The following is a 25,216-nucleotide window of genomic DNA, read 5'->3' as shown; positions in this document are numbered from 1 at the left end:
CCAACTCAGATGCCTGCAGTATCTTGGCAGATAAAATGAATGGGTAAATTGGTCCAGGGTAATAGGGAGTAGAGATGTCTGTGGCAACTGGAGAGAGTATTCTTTGCCTAAAAAGTAGGTTTTCTTTGTTTGTTTTATTTTTATTTTCTAAAACAGGGACTCTGAAAACTCAGCTTAGTTGGCATGAGGTGAGGTGGGAGAATTTCAGTTTGCCAAGGTACCAGTTTGAGACACCCAATTCAAAATAACTTTGCAGTGGATTTTTTTTTTCCTGTATTATTAACAAACATGCTCTAGGTATTGTACAAAGTTAGAATTTTTAAAATGTTGGGTTTTTTTTTTTTTTAAAGGTCAGACCTGTAACGGTCCTGTTTTTTTTTTTTTTGTTTTGAGAATGTAGGTGACTTCCTAGTTGTTGAATGCAAGATACAATGCACAAACAAGGTATGGACCAACCTACAGAAATACAGAAAGGACTTGGGTGCCTTCTGAACTAATGATATTGTATTCTGAACTAACAATATTGCAGAACCATGTTTAGGCTAGAACCAAATGCAAACTCAGTACTACATGGTGATACCTGGGGCAACATATATAACTTTCGATGCTTCACTTTTCTCCTCTATGAAAAGGGGGGTATTTGGAATCAACTCAATGAGAGTGGGTTGGGCTTTTTTTTGGTCTCACAGGGTTGCTATAAAAATTGTGGGAGATAATGTATGTGTGTATGTAAAGATACTGCAAAGTACTTCTTATTAGCTGCCGACGAGTTGATTCTGACTCATAGGGACTCCATGTGACACAGTACAGCTGTCTCACTGGGTTTTTTATGCTGTAATCTTTGTAGGAGCAGATCAACAGGTCTTTCTCCTATGGAGCTGCTTGGTGAGTTTGAACCACCAACTTTTCAGTTAATAGCCAAGTGCTGAGCCATTGTGCCATCATTGCTTAGGTCATAGTAAAAGTCCAGTATCAGATAATCATAAAGTATTCTGGATTTCTCTGTGCACAACCCCCATTGCCTCCCTAAGAACTTGTACTGGCTTTTCACACACTAAGAATTGTCTCCATGTGATGTGCAAATAAATAGCAGGAACATATGGCTGTAAACCCATTGCTCAATGTTGTCTTCTCTATGATTTCATTACTTTCTACCTGCTGTCATCCTGTTTGTATTTTCCATGCTAAATGACAAGGTGGAAATAATACTTCTCATAGAAATTCTTGAATTCAACCTGGTAAGAAAGCCTACATAAGGTATAATTAGTCATTTCATATGTACATCTCTAAAACAAACCATTTCAACATTACCAAAACCAAACCCAACCTGTTGCCTTCAAGTCTATTCTGACTCATAGCGATCCTGTAAAATTGCCCCATATGGTTTTCAAGGACCAGCTGGTGGATTGCAACTGCCAACCTTTTGGCCAAGCTCTTAACTAAAAAAAAAAAGCTCTTAACTACTGCACCATTATTTTAGATGTTTGGGTAAAATATACATTTAGTTATGCACAGAAAGAACAAAACTTAGGTTTTCTTAATTTCTCTGAAAATAATTCATTCTGGCATTGTGTTTTGCCAACAGTTATGAATTTACTTCTCAAGCATCAAAATTTGGCTGGATTTGGGAGCTTACTTCTTGATTCTAAGGTGTGTTTCAGTGGGAATTGTGGATTCATTTGATCAATGAGCTACTCCTGTTACTGCTTTTCATTTATAAGTTATTCTAAATGGGACAAAGAAGAAAATATTTTTAAAAAATCTCAGTTGGTATGCTGTTTTAAAGTGAAACTGGGTATATGCTTTTAAGTTATCAGCCTTATAATTAAATGAGTGTCTTAACTGGTATAAATGATTACTCCAGCTTGTCATATGTGGTTAATGACTCTCAGTGATAAGGGTATTCATGCTAGTTGGCTAGATGAACATTGTTTCTACTGGCGTAAAAAGTATAACGCATCTTACTATGTTCTATTGCAGTTGAAAAACAGGTGTCAAACCAAACGTTTTCCAATTAGGGTGATATAGAAGGAAGGTGATACGAGAATAAAGTGGAGCAACAACAAAAACATCTATAAGGTTAAAAAGAGAGAAAATGAGACTCAATGTTTTAAAGAACAACGACTTTCTTAAAAGGCAAACATTTTTACGTGTTATGTCAATATCTCAATAAGCCACTGTTTTCTTATAATATGAAGCAGACTGAATTTAGATAATGAACACAACTGTTTTAAGACAAACAGATTAAATGCTTTAAGTTTTCAGCTGATTTGTGTTACTATTTGAAGTACTACAATTACTCTTTTTTCTCCTATTGCTCAGACTCACAAGGTTATAGTCATCCTTCCTCAGCTATTTTCTTCTCTCATCTTGAAGAGTTCACAAACTCAAATGTCTACACAGGCCAGGACGAAAGGTAAATGACCAAAATTAGCTCAGCATAAGACAACAGAAACAGTGGTGAACTGGCACACACAGTAAATACACATGTAAACCCCTATTGGCTGATTTTTGACCTGTTTGTTAATTCCTGCTCTGTAGCCAAGACAGAGACAAAAACTGTTGATTCTGTATCCCAAATCTCTCTTGAATCTGCATCATCATTGCTACCTCCCGGCCAGTGTCATCATCTTTGCTTCTTCCCAAGTCGATTTTTTTGTCTTTTCCTATTCTTAACTTTGCATGTGGACTTTTTTCCCTTGAATCCAGGTCTGACAGTCTGACACCAAAGGCTACGTTTACACTACTTTTCTAGATTGTTTTAGGTATTTTAATGTTATATGGCCAGTACAAACAGGCTCCTGGTTACTAAATCTGCATGGTTACCAAATCTACCTCTTTGATCAGATTAAGGCATTTTGCCTTGAATTTTTTTGTCTATTTATAAGACAAAAAAAAATTTATAATATAGCATATCTTTTTTTTTGTTTTTTATTTTTCATCTATTATTGCTTTGTCATCATTTTGCTTTAAACTGGTACTATTTTGCTTCTTTTGAACACAAAATAGATGGACTTTTTTTTTTTCTACCAGCATGGCAGCAATCTATCTTTCAATAAGGGGCTTAAGCCATCGGTAACTGTAATATATTTGTTTAGTATTTTGTCATTCTTACACTTTTCATTTTTTCTGTTTTGGATCACGTTTCCTTTGTTATTTGTTTTTAAACATATTTTCTGTCAATGCCAAAAATAAAAGCACAGCTATGACCCCTCCATTTTTAAGATGAGAAATTTAATATGCTTTCTTATACAGGCTCTTCTGTGTTTTTGAAATGATCTGGAGTATTTGATCCAGAACGTTAATTTTTTCCTACCACAAAGCATCTTAAAAGAATTATTTTTGACATCTGAATTGTTTTATAAACAAAATAGCAATGATATAAATCTTAATTGTTTCATTATTTTTATCTTCCCAATCCTGAACTCTTGATTCTGATTATTTGGCCAGCAAAGTATGCTTTTCTTATTGTTGTTGACTTTTTTTTTTAAATCCTTGACTGAGAACACCATTCTCTTGTCCATATGCATGCTGCTTCAGACCGTTGCTGGGTAAGAAGTTTTAAGTAGTAAATTTTTCTCACTGCAATTCTGTACCCACTGTCCCATTGCCTTCTATCATTGAATGCTGCAGAAGAGAAATCTGATGACAAACTTTTTCTCCCTTCCCCATTACTTGCTTTTTCTTAGCTTGTTTAGGGTTTTTTATAATTCATTTAAAAATATAAAAGAAAAACTTTAACAAGGTGTGGCTAGGCCTTGGTCTCTGTCTATTAATTCTGCCTGGTATTGTGTGTGGCCAAATGATGTAAGAATATTTTTTCTACAATATTTTTTTTCCATTAGTCTGGGTTACCTACAGTTCAGTCTTTCATAACTTTTCCATATGCTTATCTTTTTATATTATAATCCACTTTTTTAAAAAAACAGCTTTAGGGAGACATAACTTACATACCACAAAATTCACTCTTTTAAAGTATACACTTCAGTGGTTTTTTAGTATGCTCATCATCACTATCTAATTTTAGAACATTTCACTCCAGAAAGAAACCCCAAAGTCATTAGCAGTTACTGGATTACTAGAAAGATCGCCTTCTTCCCCTAGTAGTACTCTACTTTTGGTCTCTTTGGATTTGTCTATTTTAGATATTTCATATAAATGGATTCACGCACTATGTGGCCTTCGGTGTCTGGTGTTTTTTATTTAGAGGTTTTCAAGGTTCATCCATGTTGTAGCATGTATCAGTACTTCATTCCTTTTTATGACTAAGTAATATTCCTTTGTATGGATACACAATATTTTGCTTATCCATTCATCAGTTGACAGACACATGGGTTGTTTCCATTTTCTGGCTATTATGAATAATGCTGCTATGAACATTTGTGTACAAGTTTTTGTGTGGATGTATGTTTTCAATTCTCTCGGGCATATGCCTATCAGTGGAATTGCTGGTCATACATTCTTAGGAGAACTAGGGGCACGGTTAAGCGTTCAGCTGCTAACTGAAAGGTTGGTGGTTCTCACACACCCAGCAACTGTGCGGGAGAAAGACCTGGCAATCTCTTTCCACAGATTACCATACTGTACCCATTGCCATTGAGTCGATTCCAACTCACAGCTTAGAAAACCCTATAGGGCAGTTCTACTGTTACATGGAATCACTGAGTTGAAAACAACTTGCCAGCATATTAACAACAACATGCTAACTCTGTGGTTAGCATTTTGAGGAACTGCCAGGCTGTTTTCCAAAGCAGCTGCACCATCTTATAATCCCACCAGCAACATATGAAGGTTCCTGTTTTCTCCACATCCTCACCAACACTTGTTATTTCTGACTCTTTGATTCTAGCCATCCTAGTGGGTGTGAAGTGGTATCTCACTGTGGTTTTAATTTCATTTCCCTGATGAGTAATGATGTCTGGCATCTTTTCATGTGCTTATTGGCTATTTGTATACCTTCCTTGGAGAAGTATCTATTCAGATTCTTCACCCATTTTAAAATTGTGTTATCTAAGTTTTTATAATTGAGTTGTAAAAGTTCTTATATATATTCTGGAAACTAGCCTCTTATCAGATACATGATTTGCAAATCGTTTCTGCAATTCTGTGGTTTGTCTTTCACTTTGTACTTTGGAGCACAAAAGGTTTTTATTTTGATAAAGTCAAATTAATCTATTTTTCCTTTTGTTGCTCATGCAACATCTAAGAATCTTTTGCCAAATCTGAGATCATGAAGATTTACTTCTAAGACTGTTATAATTTTAGCTCATATATCTAGGTCTATGATCCATTTTAAATTTTGTATGTGGTATGATATAGCGTCCAATTTCATTCTTTTGCTTGTAAATATCCAGTTCATTTTGGTCTTCTTTAACAATGTTTTATAGTTTTAAGGGTACAAGTCTTGCACTTCTTTTGTTAAACTTATTCCTATGTATTTTATTCTCTTTGATGCTATTGCAAATGGAGTTTTCATCCTTGATTTTGTTTTTGGAATATTCATGGCTAGTGTAAGAATACAGTTTTTTTTTTTTTTTTTTAATTGGTCTTGTATCCTGCAACCTTGCTGAATTTTTAATTCTGATAGGTTTTTTTTTGTGTGTGTGTGGCTCCATTAGGATTTTCTAGATAAAAGATCATGTCATCTGTGAACAGAGATAATTTTACTTCCTCCTTTCCAATCTGTATGCCTTTTAGTTCTTTTTCTTGTTTAGTTGTACTGGCTAGGTATTGAATATCGTGTGAGAGCAAACACCCTAGTCTTAAAAGGGAAACTTTCGGTCTTTCTCCATTAAGTATGAAGTTAGCTGTGGGTTTTTTGTTTTGTTTTGTAGATGCCTTTTATGAAGCCGAGAATGTTCCTTTCTATTCTTAGTTTATTGTTTTTAACACAAGTGTGTTGGATTTTGTCAAATGCTTTTTTCTGTATCTACTGATACTCATGTGTTTTGTGTCCTTTATTCTACTAATATGGTGTATCACACTGATTTATTTTTATGTTAAACTAGCCTTGCATTCCTGAAATAAATTCATTTGTCATGGTATATAACCCACGTTATTTATTGCATGAATGAAACTAACAATCACAACAACAAATTTCTTGCTAGGTTTGGTTGCTAGTATTTTGTTGGGATTTTTTTTGTCTATATTCATAAGGGATAGTGATCTGTAGTTTTCTTGTACTGTCTTTGCCTGGTTTTAGTATCAGAGTAATGAAGGTCTCACAGAATGAGTTAGATGTCCCTTCCTCCCCTATTTTTTAGAAGCATTTGTGAAGGACTGCTGTTCATTCATCTTTATATATTTGGAAAAAGTCACCAGTGAAGCCATCTGAGCCTGGGCTTTATTTTCTGTGAAGTTTTTCGTTATAAACTCAATTTCTTTACTTGTTATAGGTGTATTCAGATTTTCCATTTCTTGTTAAGTCAGTTTTGGTAGTTTTTTGTCTTTGTAGGGATTTGTCTATTTAGGTTATCATATTTGTTGCCATACAACTGTTCATAGTATTTCTTGATAATCCTTTTTATTTCTGTAAGATTGGTAGTGATGCCCTCTCTTTATTCTGTTGTTAGGCCATCAATTTTTGACTCATAGAGACCTCATGTGACAGAGTAGAACTGCCCCATAGGGTTTTCTTGGCTGTAAACTTTACAGGAACCTTTCTCCCACAGAGTCATGGGGTGGGTTCAAACCACCAACCTTTTGGTTAGCAGCCAAGCACTTAATCATTGCAACACCAGGGCTCCTTCTCTTTATTCTATTTGCTTTCTAATATCCTTTTCCTCCAATTTCTAAGAGAGTATCCTAAGCCTCTTTTTAAATTGACTGGCATGGCTTCCTGCAATATTAAATATATCGTTCACTCGTGATTAAGTTTATTTTAAGAAGTCTGGATTTTACTTTTCCATAAACTGAAGCTTAGGATGTATACCAATCTCATGTCTTTACAATATATTTTGTGGAACTCTTGAAAATGTCTTACAATCAGATGATACCCTTCTCAGTTTCCTAAACATTTATTTTAAGGGGGAGGGGTAGTAAAATTTAGAGTTTCAAATCCTCACTTGAATTAGAACAATAGATCTATAACAATAGATCATAATAAAATAAAATCTAACATTTAATAAAATAACACATATGCATCTACTACATGCTAGGTACAGTGCAATGCGCTTTATATGAAGTCTCATTTAATCAACGTGAACATTCTCTAAGTCACAAACCACAAAAAAAAAGGCTCACAAAGATTAAGTAATGTACCCTGTATCATATAGCTAGTAATTGTGGAACAAATATTTGATCCAGTTTTGTCTGACTGTGGAGTTCTTGGGCGATACAGTTAACATGCTTGTTAACCAAAAGTTTGGTACCCAGAGGCACCTCAGAAGACAGAAGACAGATCTGCTGATCTACTTCTAAAAAAAAAAAAAATCAACCATTGAAAACCCTATGGAGCACAGTTCTATTCTGACACTCATGGAGCTGCCATGAGTCAGAATGAACTTGACAGTAATTTGGTTGTTTCTTTGACTGTAGACTTTATAAATTCAGCCAGGGGTTGACAAACCACTTTTTAAAAACAGCCAGAGAGTAAAAATTGTAGGTTTTTGGGCCATATGGTCTTTGTCACAAGGACTCATCTTTGCCGTTACAGGGAGAATGCAGGCTTAGACCATATATAAATGAATGGGTGTGGCTGTGTTAAATAAAACTTTATTTACAAAATAAGGTGGCAAGACTGCCAACCTCAGCTTGCCATTCCCTCATCTTAGTCAACACATTACCTGCCCTACTTCTTTCTCAAAGACTTACCTAGTCACCACATAGATCAATTTCTTCTGCTTCTTGACTTGTACCATAAGAATTGTTGTAATACCATAGTCCTAGGTCACATGCTTGTTTACATATAAATGTCTTTTGCAATATCTTCTTGTGTTAATTATACTGACAAATGTTATACCAAAAAAATGATTTTATATATTTTGTTGTATCTCCCTGTAGCACCCAATGCAATGCTACAGGTCGATTGCAGAAGTAGTCTGAAATTTGCACACTACTGTATTTGGAGACTTTTATCCCAATAATGCCACTCAAGCACAGTAACGTGATAGAAATGCAATAACTGGGCAATGAAGATGTTGATCTGAAAATACAAAGATAACTGCAACATAGCTAAGGTTATGATTTTTTTTTAATGCAGAAAAAAAATCAATGTACTTGTTTCAATTTTCTAGATTTCGTTTTTCTCTTCACTTACCTATCTTAAAGAATCATAAGTTATTAAAACCGTAAGTCCAAGACATGTCATAGCATAAATGAGTCACAACTTAGGTAACATCCTATACCCAGTGCCGTCGAGTTGATTCCAACTCATAGCGACCCTATAGGACAGACTAGAACTGCCCCACAGTTTCCAAGGAGCGCCTGGCGGATTCGAACTGCTGATCCTTTGGTTAGCAGTCATAGCACTTAAACACTACCCCACCATGTTTTCCAATCATCCTATAGACGTCAATGTATTTTCAGCATTTCAGATGGGTAGCCCATCATTTCCCAGGATCACAAATTTTTATAGTGAGTTCCTCTCTTTATAAAACTCACTTATCTTGCTTTTCAGCCAGATAAGCAAAACTTAAAAGAAATTCTAATACTCAAGTGTTCTTTCATTTGTATTATCCCCATATTTTTAAATATAGTCCATGCACAGAAATTCTTTGAATCATCCTTTTGAGTTTTACTGAAAATATTTGTAATGAAAAATACAGGACAAGTACTGGATATGGTATATGTTAGATGGCCTTTTTACCAGAGACTATCTGTCTCTAGGGAATGCTGCTGCCCAGGGACATAAGTTTGGTAGTCACCAAAGTGAACATTCGGTGTGAAAAAGTTGAGTTTTCCAACCTAAAGAAACAAACAAAAAAGGGGGGTATGGAAGAGGCACCAACTGACTAGAATAAGGAATAATATTTAAAGTTAACATGGTTTTGATAATCAGATTATGGCTGAAATTCTGACTGGTTCCTCAAACCCCTATCCCCTTGCTTCACGTACCATGGAGACCAGAAGTCCTGGGTATCCCAACATCCTTTGAAGCTAGGCAGCCATGTGACATGGATCAAGTCCACAGCGGACATTTCCTCGAGGCTTTGGGAAAGCCTTTATGTCCTGATTAAAAGATAAAGACTCAACAGACTCAGCCTTTCCCCATTCTTCCTGCCTTCAACCAAAATGTGCTACCTGGATGAGCTGCAGCATTCATCTTCAGCAAGCAGAACAGAAAGAACAAGAGCAAGGCCCTGAGAGCACTGAGACACTAAACAAAGAGCCAACAACTCCTTCCTTCTATATTTCTTGTTCTGGAAAGAACATCCCTATTGTTTTATGTCATTTTGCATAAAACTTATGGCTGAAAGCATTTCTCACTGACGAAGACTTTAAAACTATTTTTTAAATTGTCGATTACTTTTGGGCTACAAAAGTGAGCAAAAATCTGCTTTTAAGATAATCTTGGGTAACATGATTTCTTTCAAAATGTTCACTCTTGCATTACAAATTAACTCACTTTGCTGTTAATTTTAAAAAACATGAATAGCTAACATTAAACATTAGGCCTTTATAATTTTAAATTATTAGCATTACCTTTTAAAAATAAAAGAACATGCTGCATTAGAAACTTTGAAAAAAAAATTCCCATTTTAGATTTAGTTAATGTACCTTGTGCTCAAGATCTTATAATTTTAAAAAGTTTTCTGACTTAGCAAAAACAAAAATTATACCATTGTCATGCAGTTGTGACAATACTGATATTGTACAAATTTCATCCAATATTACACATTCAAGGTACTTAAGCTAAAGAACTTATGACCTAAGGAACTACTTAACCTGCCTTAGACGTTGAATAAGTGACTTAATATCTGCAAGCAATTTAGCGCATGAGGTAGAGGGTTCATAACTGGAAGAATGAATAGGTTTCAAAAACATTAATTGCTTCAATGACTTTAAATTGTTTTGAACGTACACAACAATTAAATGCTCCAATAACTGATTTAATCAGGTGCACGGCAAAAATTATACATCATAATACACTATCTGTAGCACAATACTAAACGGTGGAAAAATCCCATGCTCTTCAAGTTAAATAAGGTTAAAAGACCCCAACTAGGCTGTCATGGAAATAACAGAAACAATCTAATAGGCATGAAGTCTTAGATGCGTTCTAGTGAGCACCTCTGGGTCCACTCAAAAGAAGCCAAGAGGCTAGGGTGAAAATAGACTACAAGTTGACACTATGCCCTGAATTTCTAGGCTGTACTGGACTACAGAGATTACTTTCTGATACATGAGCTACTGTTACTGGGAACTCTGGAATGAAATATATGTGGAAAAATACACTTGGGAAAATACGGTTATTAACTCAAAGTGAATTCCATCTGCCTTCCTTCCCACATTCCATTAAGAGCTGTGAGGAGCTCCGATGGCTTCATTTCTAGGCTGAACCAGAAGGGGGCCTCAAAGCAGTAGATGGAGGTACATGAACACTTCAGCAGCTAAGCTCTACAGACAGCCCACACCGCACACTTGCTAAAGCCAAGTCTCAAAATTTATCCCTTCCCCACCTTGGCTAGAAGATGATAAATGCCTGTATATTTCAGGCTTAATAAGGCCTTTCAATGCAACCACTTCGTGGCAAATAGAAAATATATGACCAGTTAAATTTTAGTAATAATAAACCTCCTATTATATTATTTTTCTATAAGTCTCTGTATCATCTGTCAAGAAAGAAAGAAAAAAAAAGTATAGAAAGCGTTTTTATATGCTTGTGGGGGTGGTGGTATTTTAAAAGCTTGTTTCAATCAGCCAATTTCTAGAGGCAAGGAGAGAAATGGACGACTCATTCCAAACAGCAACCAATAAACACACACACACATACACGCACGGTTGCAGTTAACAGCAGTGTTTGCTCTATCCATTCAAAAATCTAAGCAAAGGCAGTGATATTCATATTTGGTCTAATATAAACAACTGTTGTGGGCAGAGGGCTACATCTGGTTCTAAAACAGATGTCTAAGTAAAATTCATTTTTCTAGCTGTACTTGTTTGTGAAAAATGTAAAATGATGCTTCCTTGTAAGTTGCCAAATATTGAAACAAATTGCTAACACCTACCAAATATATACGTAAGGCCCCCAAAGTAAATAAAAGGATGAAAGAAATTTATTTCTGGTGAGGAAAATGGTTACGAACCCAGCTATACAAGGCAGCGCTCTAATCACTGCTAAGAGTAGTGCCAAACGAACGTGAAGAAGGGAGATGAATGATCATTTCTAAGTCAACCTGTATCCATCAGCATCTGGCAAAGGTATTTTAAAATTAACCAAACAAAATCCAGTTAAATATCTGTTATTATTTGCTTTTACTTCTAATAAAGAACTGTTTACAATTTGCTAAAATTCTCCATGTCTCATAATAACAAATGAAAAAAATATCTTCAAGTTCTTAATTCTAACACTGATAAGGATAATTTGTTTCTGGAAGATCACATATAAAATAAATAAATAAATGCCCACCTCCATATATGCTTAAGCACCATCGGATTTTTTCTTCTTTCCTGTTTTTAAAGGAATGACTAGAAAAATGGAAGAGCAAATTCAGTTTTTATGTAATAAAATTTTCTTCCTATAATCAAGCTTCAAAAATGGTATGTGTCTAGGAACTTGAGGTAAAATGGTGATGAGCTAGGGACAGCCCTTTGGTTCCACCTGTTGGGGGGCCTTTTCTCCTGGCACATACTCTCTATCTCAGGAACGGATGTAGAAACTTCGGAACCCAGAGTCGTAGATGAGTCTGCAGCCCACCACAGCCTGAATCAAATTGGCCTCCATCTACACTTCTGCAAAGGCTAAGCAGCACAAAGCAATTCTCGGAAATATTCTATAGGATTGATTGACTCTTGCCTCTCAAACTATGTTTCAATGTGTACATCGAAGAAATACTGGCCAATATTTCTAATTTCAGTAAGTGGATATAGGGCAACTTCTTTATGTTGAGTGTTATGTGAGGTACTGCATGAGATAGAAAATAAGTACATGGTCTCAAGAAGCTAATAATCTAGTTAAAATACGTTCCAAAGTCTGAAAAAATTAGAGGCAAGACTATAAAAAATAAAACCTTTATCTTTACATAATGATAAATGTTGATCCTCAAAACAGTGTCTAACCTTAGAAGTTTGCTTTAAAAAATAGATAAATAAAAAGGGCCCCCGGCCCCCCCAAAGAAGCTCTTGTTCATCATTATTGTCTGATTCAAGTACCTCTATTATTAAAGGGGAAAACATTATTTTAGGTTTTTTGTTCTTTTTGCTTTAAATAATATGTTTCACATGGAAGTGAACACATATATGTATGGTCTTTTCTGCTTTGCTCTAATGATCCATTATTATTCAAAATGTAATGAATTCATGTTGGCCTGACTCTAGTTAAAATGACAATGTAGGAAAGTAATGTCTCCCACTTTGGACATATGCCTATAGAAATTAATGATTAGGGGAAAAAAAAAAAAAGAAAAGGTGAAGTCCCTTAACAAAAAAGTCAAATCTCTTTTCTCTCTTGCTAAGGGTATATTCCTCAAGCAACTTTCTTCCTATTTGGCCCCCCCTCTACATGCACCAAAACCGTCTTGCTCTTCGGTCCTGCATGAATCAGTGAATCCTCATTAGAAAGAGAAATCCCTGCTACTCAATTATTTTTACTCAATAGGCTTGAGTCAGAATTTTTAGTTTAAAAAACAATCCAAAAGATAATGTAACTGGAAATTAACAAAGTCTTTTGACTAAAGAACTGTAATCCCCAGAGAAACTTCCATTTAAGAGAGACATTCTGAACAGGTTTTTTTTTTTTTTTTCTTATTGTATCATGCCAATCTCCCTGATATGTATACGCAACTAGTAAAACTCAAGAACACTAAATAATACCCTTTTAACCTAGGAAGTGCTTTAAATAAAATTATAAACTGCCATATAATAACTGTCTCAACACTGGTAGAGTCAACAGAAGTCTTTAGATAATCTGAAATTTGGTATAAACATCAACTTAAAATGTGTTAAGAGTTCAAGGTAATAGATAAATGCCCATGTAGTATACATTGGCAATCATTTTCTCCCCTATAAAAGCATGGTCCTTCTACTCTTAAATGATAAACAAGAACCCAATCTCTTTCATTGACACATTAAGATACGAATCTGGGAAAAAGGCAAAACATTTAGTATTTGAATACCACAAACTCATTTATTCCTGATAAGATTCTAGCCTTTATGACAGCTGAGAACAAAAGGCCTGTAAGTAGTTGGAATTCAAAGTTCATCTGAATCTTAACTCTTCTGATATTTATTTTCTACCCTATTTGCTTGACTATTAACTGCTTTCCCAACCAAATGCTTTCCAAAAGATCTTTTAATAGCACTCTGAAAAAACTTCACTGTCATTATTATTATTACATGGGGGAAATAAGCCAGTGAGAGTAATTGTTCGATTTCACAAAATCAATCAGTAGCAGAGACTGAGAGAGAATCTAAGACTCTGATTTAGGACAATCCACTTAATCACAAACAACAAGGGCAAACACAATCTTTTCTAAACCTCACTATACCCTATTCCTTTTTCTCCCCTAAAATCATTTCACATCAAATAATCAACTACGTGGATTAAGAGGCTGTCCTGTGACGTAGCAAAGATAAAATCTGATCCTTACAATAGCTACGAAGTTTAGTGGCTGCCGTTGCTTTTTCTTTCTCCAAAGCTCTGTTTCTTCTAACACCTGATCTGCTACCGGACAATCTAAAAGCAGCTCTTTCTTTCTTGTTTTTTTTTGTTTTTAAATATTTCTCCGGTGTGTGAATGCAGGAGGGGGTGCTGAAAAGGAGTATATATATATTGTTAAGTCACTTATGCTATTAAGCACTTATAGGAGTGAATGTTAAACTACAAATCGAAGTCTTTTGAGCCTTGTCTTTTCAAAAAGGAATTTTGTGCACATTAGAAAAATAAAATTCTATTGGTCGGAATTGACTCGACTGTAATGGGTCTGATTTTTGATTTTAAGTAAAGCAAGAAAGTGTGAAAAAGAAAACAGAAAGCAATTATTCTGTTTTATTGGCCCTAGCTCAAGAAAATCCAGATTAAAGTATTCAGACAGACTCTCTGAAATATACAACTGTCACAATGAAGGCATTTCAGAGCAAACTCTGCTGCAATATGCTACCATGATTAAAAGCCATGTAATCTGGGGAACCTCTGTAACGAAAAGAAAAAGGCAAATGAAGTAGGCAAACATCTTTTTACATACTTTTCTGAAAAGAACAGCTGTAATTGTATCAGTTATAAAAAGACAGAGGCAACTTCCATCTTTGCCTAATATTAAAACGTATTTCCGTCCATCAGCATGTAATTACATTCAAAGATTTACACACGATTTAATACTGTGAATTATTTTATGACCCTCCATGTCTTTTAAGTCTGAAGCCATCACAACATATACTAAGGGCAATCACTCAGTACACACTCTCTACAGAGGAGAGATCCTTACACAGCTTTTCTTGTACTCTTGTTTTTTAAATGTACAAATATTACCGGACACAAACGAAAGAATAAGGAGCAATGAAGTACGCTATATGTTCCCACTGTAGGCTGAGTCCGGGTCTTTGTTTCAATATTCCAGAGCCACTGGAAGGAAAGCTAAGTATCCACCCATTAAAACACATTTTTACATGTTTGCTGGCAAAAGTTATACTTCTGATACGTTCAGTCATACTGATTATTCCTGCCTGCATTCGCTTCCTTAACACAGATCTCTTTCAATTCTAGGAACCTGCAGTACAACCACCCTGGAAAACAGGTCGGAGCAGGACAACCTGATAAACCAACATTAAAGGGCAGACACTGAAGAAGAATGCAAACTTATTTTCTTAGTGGAAGAGTTCTGAAGTAATTCTGTATCAATGACATTTTTGCTTTTTACTAGCTACGCACCTATCCAGATTATCGTCCACCTTGTCCTCAATCAGCAGGGTTTCCCTCAATTTTGGGATCTCCCAGAACAATTTTAATGCTACAACTGAAAACACTAACCACGCCCTTTTATGCCCAGGGTCTAGCCACCTTTTGCTTTTTTCCCCTTAAAGTCCAAAAATGTACGTCTTTCACTCAAAAGGGTTTGCACCGGTTTCCTAGCCTGAGGCAGAGACTCTCTTGGCTGTGCCCTGACACAATTCCTATAGAAGAGGCTTTTTCACGGGCAGTAAAACCCTGCAGTGTGTGGACGCCTGGAAGAAGCACCCACGCTTACCTCCCACACACCTGCAACCCCTCGCGGGATGATGGAGCTGATGCTCCGAGGACCGCGCTCAGCTTCTGTTCCTGCTCTTGCTCTCGTCTCTCCCGGGCAACTACAGTCCAGGCGGCGCCTTCAGCTTCTACAGGGACCCAAGCTCCGCCTCCCCCTCCTCTAGTTGGCGAATTCGGCAGCTGTTGCTCCTCCCCCTGCTGTTCCTGCTGCAGCCGGGGCGGCAGGCGGCGGGAAGCCGTTGCCCGGGTACCTCCCGCTCCTGCACTTCTGCAGCTCTTCTGCCGCTGCCTGTCCCTGGAGACCCCTGTCCCCTCACTCGGTGGCCTCACACCTGGAGCTGCCTCCAGCCCCGCCCAAGAGCCTCCGCGGAGAGCCCGAGCTCAGCCTATCCAGCCCCGACCCGCGGCTCCGGCAGCCCGGAGTGCCTGGAACTCGGCTGTTCTCGAGGAAGCTGCTCCTCGGGCCGCGGCGCGTCTCCACACCGCGCCTTCCCTTGGCCGAGATGACTTTCCCACGGCTGCCTCTCAGCCCGCGCGGAATACCCATACAAGCAGTCCCACGTTCCCCACCTTGGGCCCCTCCCTCCCTTCCGTCCTCTGCTCTGCTAGCCCGCCCCCACAATGGGTGAGTTGCCTGCGGGGCAACCCTGCACCCTGATTGGCGCAGGTGAGAGCTGACCCCGCCCTTCCTCTGCTTTCCGTGCACCCTTTCTCTTCATCTCACCTCCTGCAAAGGCAGGGAACTCTTTAACTATTGGCTAGAAGTGTCCCCACCCATCGCCTTAGGCTCCTCCGCATGGCCTGCCGGGAACTGTAGTCGTCTGAGTTCAGGAATTGCCGGCAAGGACCTCGGATGGGACTACGAGTCCCCATACGCCCTTGCGCGACTCCGGCTGGGCAGGATTCCGGACAACGCCTGGTTCCTCTCGGGTCCTTCCGGCGTCGCCGGAGTGAATTGATCCGGGAGTTGAAGAGGGCTCTAAAGGTGGCAAGCGGAGTCAGTGCCCCAGTTGCCGGTAAGGTGTGGGTGTTCTGTTTCAGTCCCCGTAGGTCTGAGCGGAACAGAAGAGGTCTGGGTCACACAGGGGCCGGGGCTAAGGCACTCGGGTTTGCCTCTGGCAGGCGGAGCGGACGGGGCTGGGAGCGGGGCCCTATGGGCGTAAGTGAGGTTACCCTACGCGAGTGGCGTAAAGGGGGTTTGTAAATGCCGCCTGCCGGGCTTGGGCCTGAGCGCCTCCAGGAAGTTTCCTCTAGGTGGGGGCGGGAGGGGAAGGGCGAGGCTGGCCTCTGGTGCCCCGGGAAAGGGCAGAGGGCGGATGTGCCGGGCGGGGGGGGGGGGGGTCGTCTGAAGGTGTGGCTAGAGGCGGAGAGATGAGGCTGCTGTTTCCCCCCTGCTTTGGAGGTAGGATGGGAAGGAGTGGAGGAAGGAAGGAGTGTATGGGAGGCTGCTCTTAGGGGTGACTCGGGTTATGCCCTTTGAGAGAAGAGAACTGTATAAGGACGGGTCACATGTTGACGGGAACCCACGGATTAAATTCCAGTTTCTTGATGTGGCTTCTGTAAGGAGCAATTTTGCCCTAAGTAGAAAAGCTTGACCCTGTTATGTGTAATACCTAAGATGTTTACCTGTTTACTGTTTTCAAAGTACTTTCACATCCTGCTGCTAATGAAGAAACTGAGGCAATAAGTGTCACACACGTAGGGACAGATCTTGTCCAGTTCTAGTCCAGCTTCTGAGTCAGAACTGCCTCTCAAGAAAGAAAGAGTAGGGAGGTTGGATGTGTCTTTTTAAAAAGGTGCAGGGTGGAGGAAGTTACGAAGTAGTGTATCGTAGTTATTTCTAAGAAGTCATTTGTGAGGTGAAGAGTTACTGATTTTGAGCTGGGGTGAAATTCCTCAGTCTAGAGGAAAGGCCCACTCTGACCTTTGAGAAAAATTTTTAAAAATCAGTTTCAACTTAACATATTTTTCTTATTATTAGAAGTATATTAAATGATAGCCTGTATTATTACCACATTCCATTTTAAAGGGTATATAGGAGATAAGAGAATGTCAACTAAGCAATATATTACATCCTAGTTACAAGAACATTCCTTTCATTTCTTATTTTAGGACTATTTTTATTCTTATTTTGTAAAACTGAGGACAGTGGTATTGGAATTATTCCATAAAACTTACTTTATACTTTTTTCAAATAAGGTAGTATCCAGAGAGTTTAGTGTGCTCGATACAAGTAAGGGAGATACATTGCTTTCCACAGAGGTAACATCAAATTTCCTGCTTGGGATTTTTATATTCCTGTGTCTGTGTGTGTTTAAATAATAAAATCTGGATCTAATATGCTTTTCCTATGATTTTTCTTTTAATTTGTCCTTATTTTACATTAGAGAGTGAAAAAAGAAAAGAAAAAAAAAGGATGCTTATGTTTCATATCAAGCAGAAAGCAGTGTGCTTGCTCCAGTCTTCCCAACACAAACCCACTGCCATCAAGTCCATTCTGACTCACAGCAACCCTATAAGACAGAGGAGAACTGCCCCATAGAGTTTCCAAGGCTGTAAATCTACAGAAGCAGAGTGCCACATCTTTGTACCTCGGGGTAGCTGGTGGACTCAAAGCACAGACCTTTCAATTAGCAGCCACACGCTTTAACCAATGTACCATGAGGGCTCCCTCGTTCCAGTCTTACACCCTGTGATTGTTGTTATGACCAGTTATAAAAAAAAAAAAAAATGAATATTATTATTGAATAGTTCTTTAATAGAATGTCAGGATTAAGTTCATTGACATCAGAATTTCTTTGTAATAAGTTTATCCAATAATTAGATACCTAGTTATAGTCAGCGGAAATCCTGGTGGCATAGTGGTTAAGAGCTACGGCTGTTAGCCAAAAGGTCGGCAGTTTGAATCCACCAGGCACTCCTTGGAAACTCTGTGGGCAGTTCTACTCTGTCCTGAAGGGTCGCTGTGAGTCAGAATTGACTCCACGGCAACAAGTTTGGTTTTTTTATAGTTAGGTGACCAGTCATGGCTGGCTTTTTTATAAATTGATCATTAAAATATGCTGAATTTTTAATACACTCTACAATTTATTATTAACAATGTATTATATTCCCCTATGGTTGAAGTTAAGATGGTCTGGAAATTAATGTGATCTTTAAAATAGAAGCAAGTTATGATCCTACAGATGAAGTAAAATCCAGAATAATGTAGTACCTAGAGTAATGTAGTACACAGGGAAGGCAGAACAGCTAAACAAATGGAAAACTATGTGAGGAAACTGTGCTAAATATTAAAAAGGTAGTTTAAGCAGACCATGAACTGAGCATTAGTCAGTGACGGTAAAACAAGCATGTTAGTGTATTTTCTAGGTGGTAAAAATGACGTTTGTTTTTTGTTGGGGGAGGTAGGAAGTGATTGTAACTTTTTGCGTGGAACTAAAAGAGCTTTTGAATAAGTCAGGAAAACTTGGAAATAAGTTAAATGAAATTAAGTATAACATAGTTGGTGTATTTCATTGTATGTTGGCTTTGGCCTTAGTTCGATTCTACCACTTTGTCTTCTTTTTATCTTTAAGGTTGATTATAGTTTTGATGTTTCATCTATGCTGGAATGGTGCAAACCAAAAAAAAAAAGCCAAACCTGTTGTCTTTGAGTCGATTCCGACTCATAGTGACCCTATAGGACAGAGTAGAACTGTCCCATAGGGTTTCCAAGGAGTTCCTGGTGGATTTGAACTGCTGACCTTTTGGCTTGCATTGGTAGCTCTTAACCACACTACTCCACCAGAGTTTCCTGGAGTGGTGCAGTAATGTTTTATTGTATTTTTCATTCTTTGAAGTCATATTCTGGAGTACTGTGGTCTTTTTGGACCTCTGCACATTGGATAAGTTAGGGTTCACAGAGTGATGTGTTCAATGGTATATTTTATAGTTGCTTACAATTTACAATGCATTGACCCACATTCACAATCACTTTGGGCTTCATAGAGCCTTGTGTCAGCTTTTGGCCATTATCTCTTACACAGCTCAGGCTGGTTTCCATTTACAGTGCTCATTCTTTCTCTAGCTAGAATTTAAGGATGTAAGGCCTGAAGAACAGAATTTATCGTACTCTGAGTAGATAGAATGATTGAGTACTTGTTTTAGAGAAGAATGGACAGGCTCTGTTTGGTTAAGTGACTTGCCCATGGTCATGCAGCTAGCAACCGGTATGGACCAAGGCAAAATCTAAGTCTTCTGACTCTGTGTCTTTAGTGCTAATGAAATAAAGACTCAGTTTCCTTAGATCATTTTGCTTATGGGAGAAAAAGACTTAAAGTGACTGAAATACTCAAATACTATTTGCCTCTTGCTCTGTTTAATGGTGATAATTTGTCTCCTGTCTCCTCTCTGCCCTTATCCCCAGCCTTTCTCATTTACTACACCTTTCAGTTACTACATATGTAAACTTTGTCTTGACTCAGGGCCTTTGTACGCATTCCATCTCCCTGGACCACTACCGTCAGTTCCTTCTCCCCCCAAAATCTGGTCAACTGGTTGATTTTCAAGTCTCATCTTAAATGTCATTCCTCAGGGGAGCCTTCCATGACCTTTGGCCCCTCATCCCTGAAGCTAGAGTAGGCCCTCTATATCTTCACCGTACTTAGTAGTTCTCCTTTGTAGCGTTCATTCATCACAAGAGGAGCTTAATTATTTGTGTATTTAAAATGTCTGTTTCCACTACTAGAGTGTAAGCTGTTTGAGCAGGACCCTCTAGCTTGGCTGCTAACCAAAAGGTTGGCAGTTTGAAACCACCAGCTGTTCCTTGGAAACCCTGTGAGACAGTTCTACTCTGCTCTGTGGGGTCACTGTGAGTCAGAATTGACTTGATGGCAGTGGCTGTTCTCAGTTATTGTGGTACTCCACTACTTACCACAGTACCTAGCACAAACTAAATGCTCAGTAAATATTTGCTGAATGAATGAATATGTGCATTCATGCACAGTGCCTCCAGCACTGTGTTCGGGACAGAAATAAACAAATGCAGAGATGAGTAAAACAGACATGCTTGGCACCCTCAAGGAGGATTGAAGGAACTCTCAAAAGAAACTTGGGAAATTTAGGTTAGACACAAAGGAATTATTGATAGAAGTTTTACATAAACCATAGAATGATGTTTATTCTTTCTTGGAGGTCTCTAAAATCAGGGTAAAAAAAAAAAATTTTAATCAGGGTAGATAGCTTTTATGTGGAAATGACAAAGGAGTCATTTTCCATTACAGTGAAATTTTGTATTTCAGCATTTTGGAGACCTTATTACTAGCCTGCTTTTTGCAAGCAACATTCATTATAACAAAAGAATATAAACATGGAAGGAACTAGCTTTTTTTTTTTTTTTTTTTGAAAAGCAAATATGTCAGTTTGGGGACTAAGGTGCACCTGACCCAAGCCGTGGTATTTTTTTTTTTTTTTAATTGTACTTAAATGAAGGTTTACAGTGCAAACTAGTTTTTCATTAAACAATTAATACACATTTTTTTGTGACAGTGGTTGCCAGCCCCATGACATGTCAACACTGTCTTTCTCAGCCTTGGGTTCCCTGTTACCAGCTTTCCTGTCCCCTCCTGTCTTCTCATCCTTGCCCCTGGGGTGGTGTGCCCATTTAGTCCTGTTTTGTTTTATGGGCCTGTCTAATCTTTGGCCGAAATGTGAACCTCAGGAGTGACTTTAGTACTGAGTTAAAAGGGTGTCTGGGGGCCATACTCTCAGGGTTTCTCCAGTCTCTGTCAGACCAGTAAGTCTGGTCTTTTTTTTTGTTAGAATTTTGTTTTACATTTTTCTCCATCTCCATCTGGTACCCTTTATTATCCTTGTCATAGTAGTCAGTGGTGGTAGCCAGGCACTATCTAGCTGTGCCAGACTCAGTCTGGTGGAGGCTGTAGTAGTTGCGGTCCATTAGTCCTTTGGACTAATTGTTCCCTTGCGTTTTTGGTTTTCTTCATTCTCCTTTGCTCCACACGGGTTGGGACCAGTGGAGAGTGAAGTATTTTGTCTTAAATGGCCACTCACAATCTTTTAAGACCCCAGACGCTACTCAACAAAGTACGATGCAGAACATTTTCTTTGTGGACTGTGTTATGCCAGTTGAGCTAGATGTCCCCCAAGAGAAGGAACTAACTTTGAATGAACTATATTTTTTCCTGATATTATTTAATCCACAAACAATTATTTCAAGTAGGTAGTATTAGCACTGTTTTATAGCTGAGGACACTAAGGCTCTGGGAAGTTTAATTAAATTGCCTGAGTTTCCAGGTAGTAGATGTTGGAGCCAGGGTTTGAATCTGAATCTGTCTCCTTTAATCTCACCTACTTTAGACAAGGTGACTTTGTAAAATTGAGTAGTGGTTGTTGCAAAAGAGCATACATTTTGGGCTTCTTGAAGATTCCTGTAATATTTCAGTGAATTTTAAGGTGATATTTTATTTGTTCTATGTCTAGGTACTTATGAGAGTAAAAAGATCATATTATTTTAAAAACAAACTAAATTTTAGGGATAAATTATGTTCTATTTCGGTCCTCAAAAAACAAAAACAAAAAAAATTTCCTGATCTTTCATACTATGGAAATGGCATTGGATAAATTTACAGCTTTAATTTGCATTAGCCTTATGTGTCGCGAGGAAACCTTGATGGCATAGTGGGTAAGTGCTGTGGCTGCTAACCAAGAGGTCGGTGGTTCAAATCCACCAGGTGCTCCTTGGAAACTCTATGGGTCAGTTCTACTCTGTCCAATAAGGTGGCTATGAGTTGGAATTGACTAGACGGCAGTGGGTTTGGTTTTTGGTTTTTTATGTGTCTCATACCATATGATTATGGTGGATTTACCAAATCAGTCTCTCACAAGATATTCTCAAAAAATGATTTGCTGATACTTGGCTTTAAAATTTGATTGTGCATCCTCAGTTATTATTATTATGTATTTTCTCTTATATTTTTTGCTAAGTCCTAAACTACTTTTAAGTCAGTCCTGATGTTATTTGAATCTTTTATAAAAATTTTATACTTAACTTAGCATGTATGGAGAATATGGAGCCCTGGTGGTGCAATGGTTAAGAGCTTGGCTGCTAACCAAAAGGTCAGAAGTTCAAATCCACCAGCCGCTCCTTGGAAACCCTGTGGGGCAGTTCTACTCTGTCCTGTAGGGTCACTGTGAGTCAGAATCAACTTGACAGCAATGGGTATTAAGGCCATTATGGCAGGTAATGTTACTGAGAATTTTAAGCCAAGTCCATTTTAAAGTCAGGTGTTATGATTGATTGTATATATTATTACATTTGGAATGTTATATTAAATTGCAGTCTTAAAAGACTTACGTTTTAGTACTATATATATCTGCATACACACACAATGTTAAAAATGACAACTTTTTTGCAACATTTGGAAATTTTTTTGCTGAAAGATAAAAAATGGAGTTTGAAGGTCCATTTTTCTTTATATGAAGATGAAAAATTTAGTTTTCTTACTTTAACTACAAAATTTAATTGCATCTTGGATGTGTTGTGATACTACAGTCTTATTTTTCCTGGTTACGCCATGGCATGCTTCCTTTAACTGCCAAAAAATGATTTGAACCTATTCAATCTCATTCTTCTGAGTTGCCTAGAATCAAGTGTTACCTGTAGGGTTGTTTCTGTGTGTAGATTTTATTAGAAAGCTTAAAATTATTGGGTAGCAGAAGTGGAATATGTTAAATGGTAGACACTACTATTTAATCAATGAGGCTAGTCCCTTGGAAATAAGTTTACCAGAGGTAAGTCTAAATTGCGTAATATTGATACCCCACCTCATTTACTTACCAAGTATTTACTGAGTGTTTATTAATTGTGAAATTGCCTGAAATCCTCTTTGGAATGAGCTGGGATATAATATGATAGTCAACATTTATTGAGCAGTAACTAAGTGCCAGGCATCGTGTTAAGCATTTTATGTGGTTTCGCATAATCCCTACAAAAACCCTGGTGAGATAGCGGCGCTTTGTCTCCATGTTATAGATGAAGGCAACTAAAATGTAGCCAGGTTAAGTAACTTGCCCATGGTCACACAACTAGTCATTCCTTGGCGTTAGGATATGAATCTAAACTGGCTGAGTCGAGATCATGTTTTTAACCATTGCAGTAAAAACTATGTTAGTGTGTGTATGTGTCTATCTGCATTGCACATGCAGACAGGCTGTGCCTCGAACTTCCAGGAAGCCATTAGACTGCTAGGAATGAGACACATAAACCCATTGGTAACCATTCACGGATGCTGTGTTCATCTGTGATTGAGCTGGGCACACGAGACACTTAACATGGTGTTGGCAAAGTGAAAGCCGTTATTATTATCTAGAGAAAGCAAACTTTAAACATAACAGCAAATTCCCAAAGGAGAACTGCTCACCCTTCCCCAAATTACCCATGTCTGTTCCTTTGTCACTGGACTGGCGTGCTGTGGTTCACGTCAGATGCTACGTTAACATCACTGCTGCCTCTGGCTACCACCGTGCTGCTTGAGGGACTACACAGTGCCTGAGGCTCCTGCACTGCTGCTGAGCCTTGCTGGTTCCTGCTGCTGCTGGAAGACCCCTGCATAGAATCTCGTGAACCTCCACCGCTGGGTCTTTCTAAGCCTCTGCGCTGGCTCCTGACATGCTACCTGGGCCCCCACTACCCAGGAGGGAAAGGCGTGCAGCCTTTGTACAGGGCACACTCAGGCCTCTCTTACCCTGCATAGGCAAGTGGTATAGCTGCTCTTTTGACTCCGCCAGCAAGCCTCTTGCCTGAAGGCGCTCAGCTCTTACTCTGTGGACCAACAAGCCCACATGCAGCCACCTCAGTCTGTGGACCAGCAAGCCCACTGCTGTTGTCTTTTGCCATCTTCAGTGTGTGTTCTTTTTTCTGGGTCTAGGAGGTTCTCAGCAGAGGGACCCTGGGTCCTTGGTCTAAAAGACACACACAGCTCCAGAATCTTCTTAATGGTAGTGAGGTCCCCCTGAATCTCTGCGGGAATGGCTCTTTTAAAGTTACCAGGATGGCAGAACTGGCCAATTTCCCCGGTTGGCCACAGGCACCTTATTTACATAGTTACTGTCCATTCCCTGGAAGATTTTTACATACTTTATTTGCATACTCCCAGCCAGTCATTTTGTGGGGGTTAAGAGACCATGGCTAGAAAGGCCATATAAAAGCAATTCACTGCACTGCAGTTAGCGGTAGAGCTTCATTGGAGGACAGTTAGATTTAGAGTTACAGTTACAGAAAAGTTGTATCTTAGTTGCTAAGGTCAATGTGACAGGTAAAAGGTGCTTATATTCAAGCTTACTCTTAAAAAATTCCCTTAGGAAGTTATCACATTAGAGACTAACATAACTTGAGCACAGCCAGCTTTTCTCTAGAAGTGGAATTGATTACTTTTCCTTTTGGTGTAGGTGAAGTATTTGGCTTCAGAAACTGTGTTGGAAGAGAAATATGTATAATACAGGAATTACAGTGTGGCGAGCTGCTCATTGTGAGAGGCACTGTGGTGCTAAGTCCGGTGGCAGGAATAGCAGGTCCATGTTCGTTATCTCTCATTCTAGGGCTTATGCTTATGGAATGGAATTATTAGCACCTACATATTTTAATAGTTTTCTTTCAGTTGAACCTGTGTAGCATAAGTGTACTATAATGTAATGCAAGTATGTCCCTTGGAGTTACGCAAAGTGGCACCTTGACATGTCACTGTTTCTTTTGTGCCTCTTATCTGCAAGACTGCCCACTTCTCAAGGGTTTGGATTATGTCTGACTTTCATAACCATATCTCCAGCTGACTCTGTCACTGGCTTACACTGACTATGAAGAGTACTATATTAAAAAAAAAA

At 38.5% G+C, this 25,216-nt stretch overlaps 2 protein-coding genes across 4 annotated transcripts in view; one reads left to right on the top strand and one right to left on the bottom strand.

Moving 5' to 3' along the window:
• SERPINI1 (serpin family I member 1) overlaps window positions 1-16,195 on the bottom strand; it is an 83,867-nt gene extending 67,672 nt beyond the window's left edge. Inside the window, exon 1 of one of the 2 annotated variants that reach the window (XM_003416252.4) lies at window positions 15,353-16,195. The gene's annotated coding sequence lies outside the window, so the exon portion shown is untranslated. Of the gene's footprint in view, window positions 1-15,341 lie in introns of both variants that reach the window. The other variant, XM_010596050.3, reaches the window with a different exon arrangement.
• Window positions 16,196-16,241: 46 nt separating this feature from the next.
• PDCD10 (programmed cell death 10) overlaps window positions 16,242-25,216 on the top strand; it is a 47,968-nt gene continuing 38,993 nt past the window's right edge. The window contains exon 1 of one of the 2 annotated variants that reach the window (XM_010596051.3): window positions 16,242-16,356. The gene's annotated coding sequence lies outside the window, so the exon portion shown is untranslated. The remainder of the gene's footprint in view (window positions 16,357-25,216) is intronic. The other variant, XM_003416253.4, reaches the window with a different exon arrangement.

This window comes from Loxodonta africana, chromosome 23 (genome assembly GCF_030014295.1).
Source record: "Loxodonta africana isolate mLoxAfr1 chromosome 23, mLoxAfr1.hap2, whole genome shotgun sequence".
NCBI lineage: Eukaryota > Metazoa > Chordata > Mammalia > Proboscidea > Elephantidae > Loxodonta > Loxodonta africana.
The sequence above is the reverse complement of the archived record's forward strand: the minus strand, read 5'-3'. Positions and strand labels throughout refer to the sequence as shown.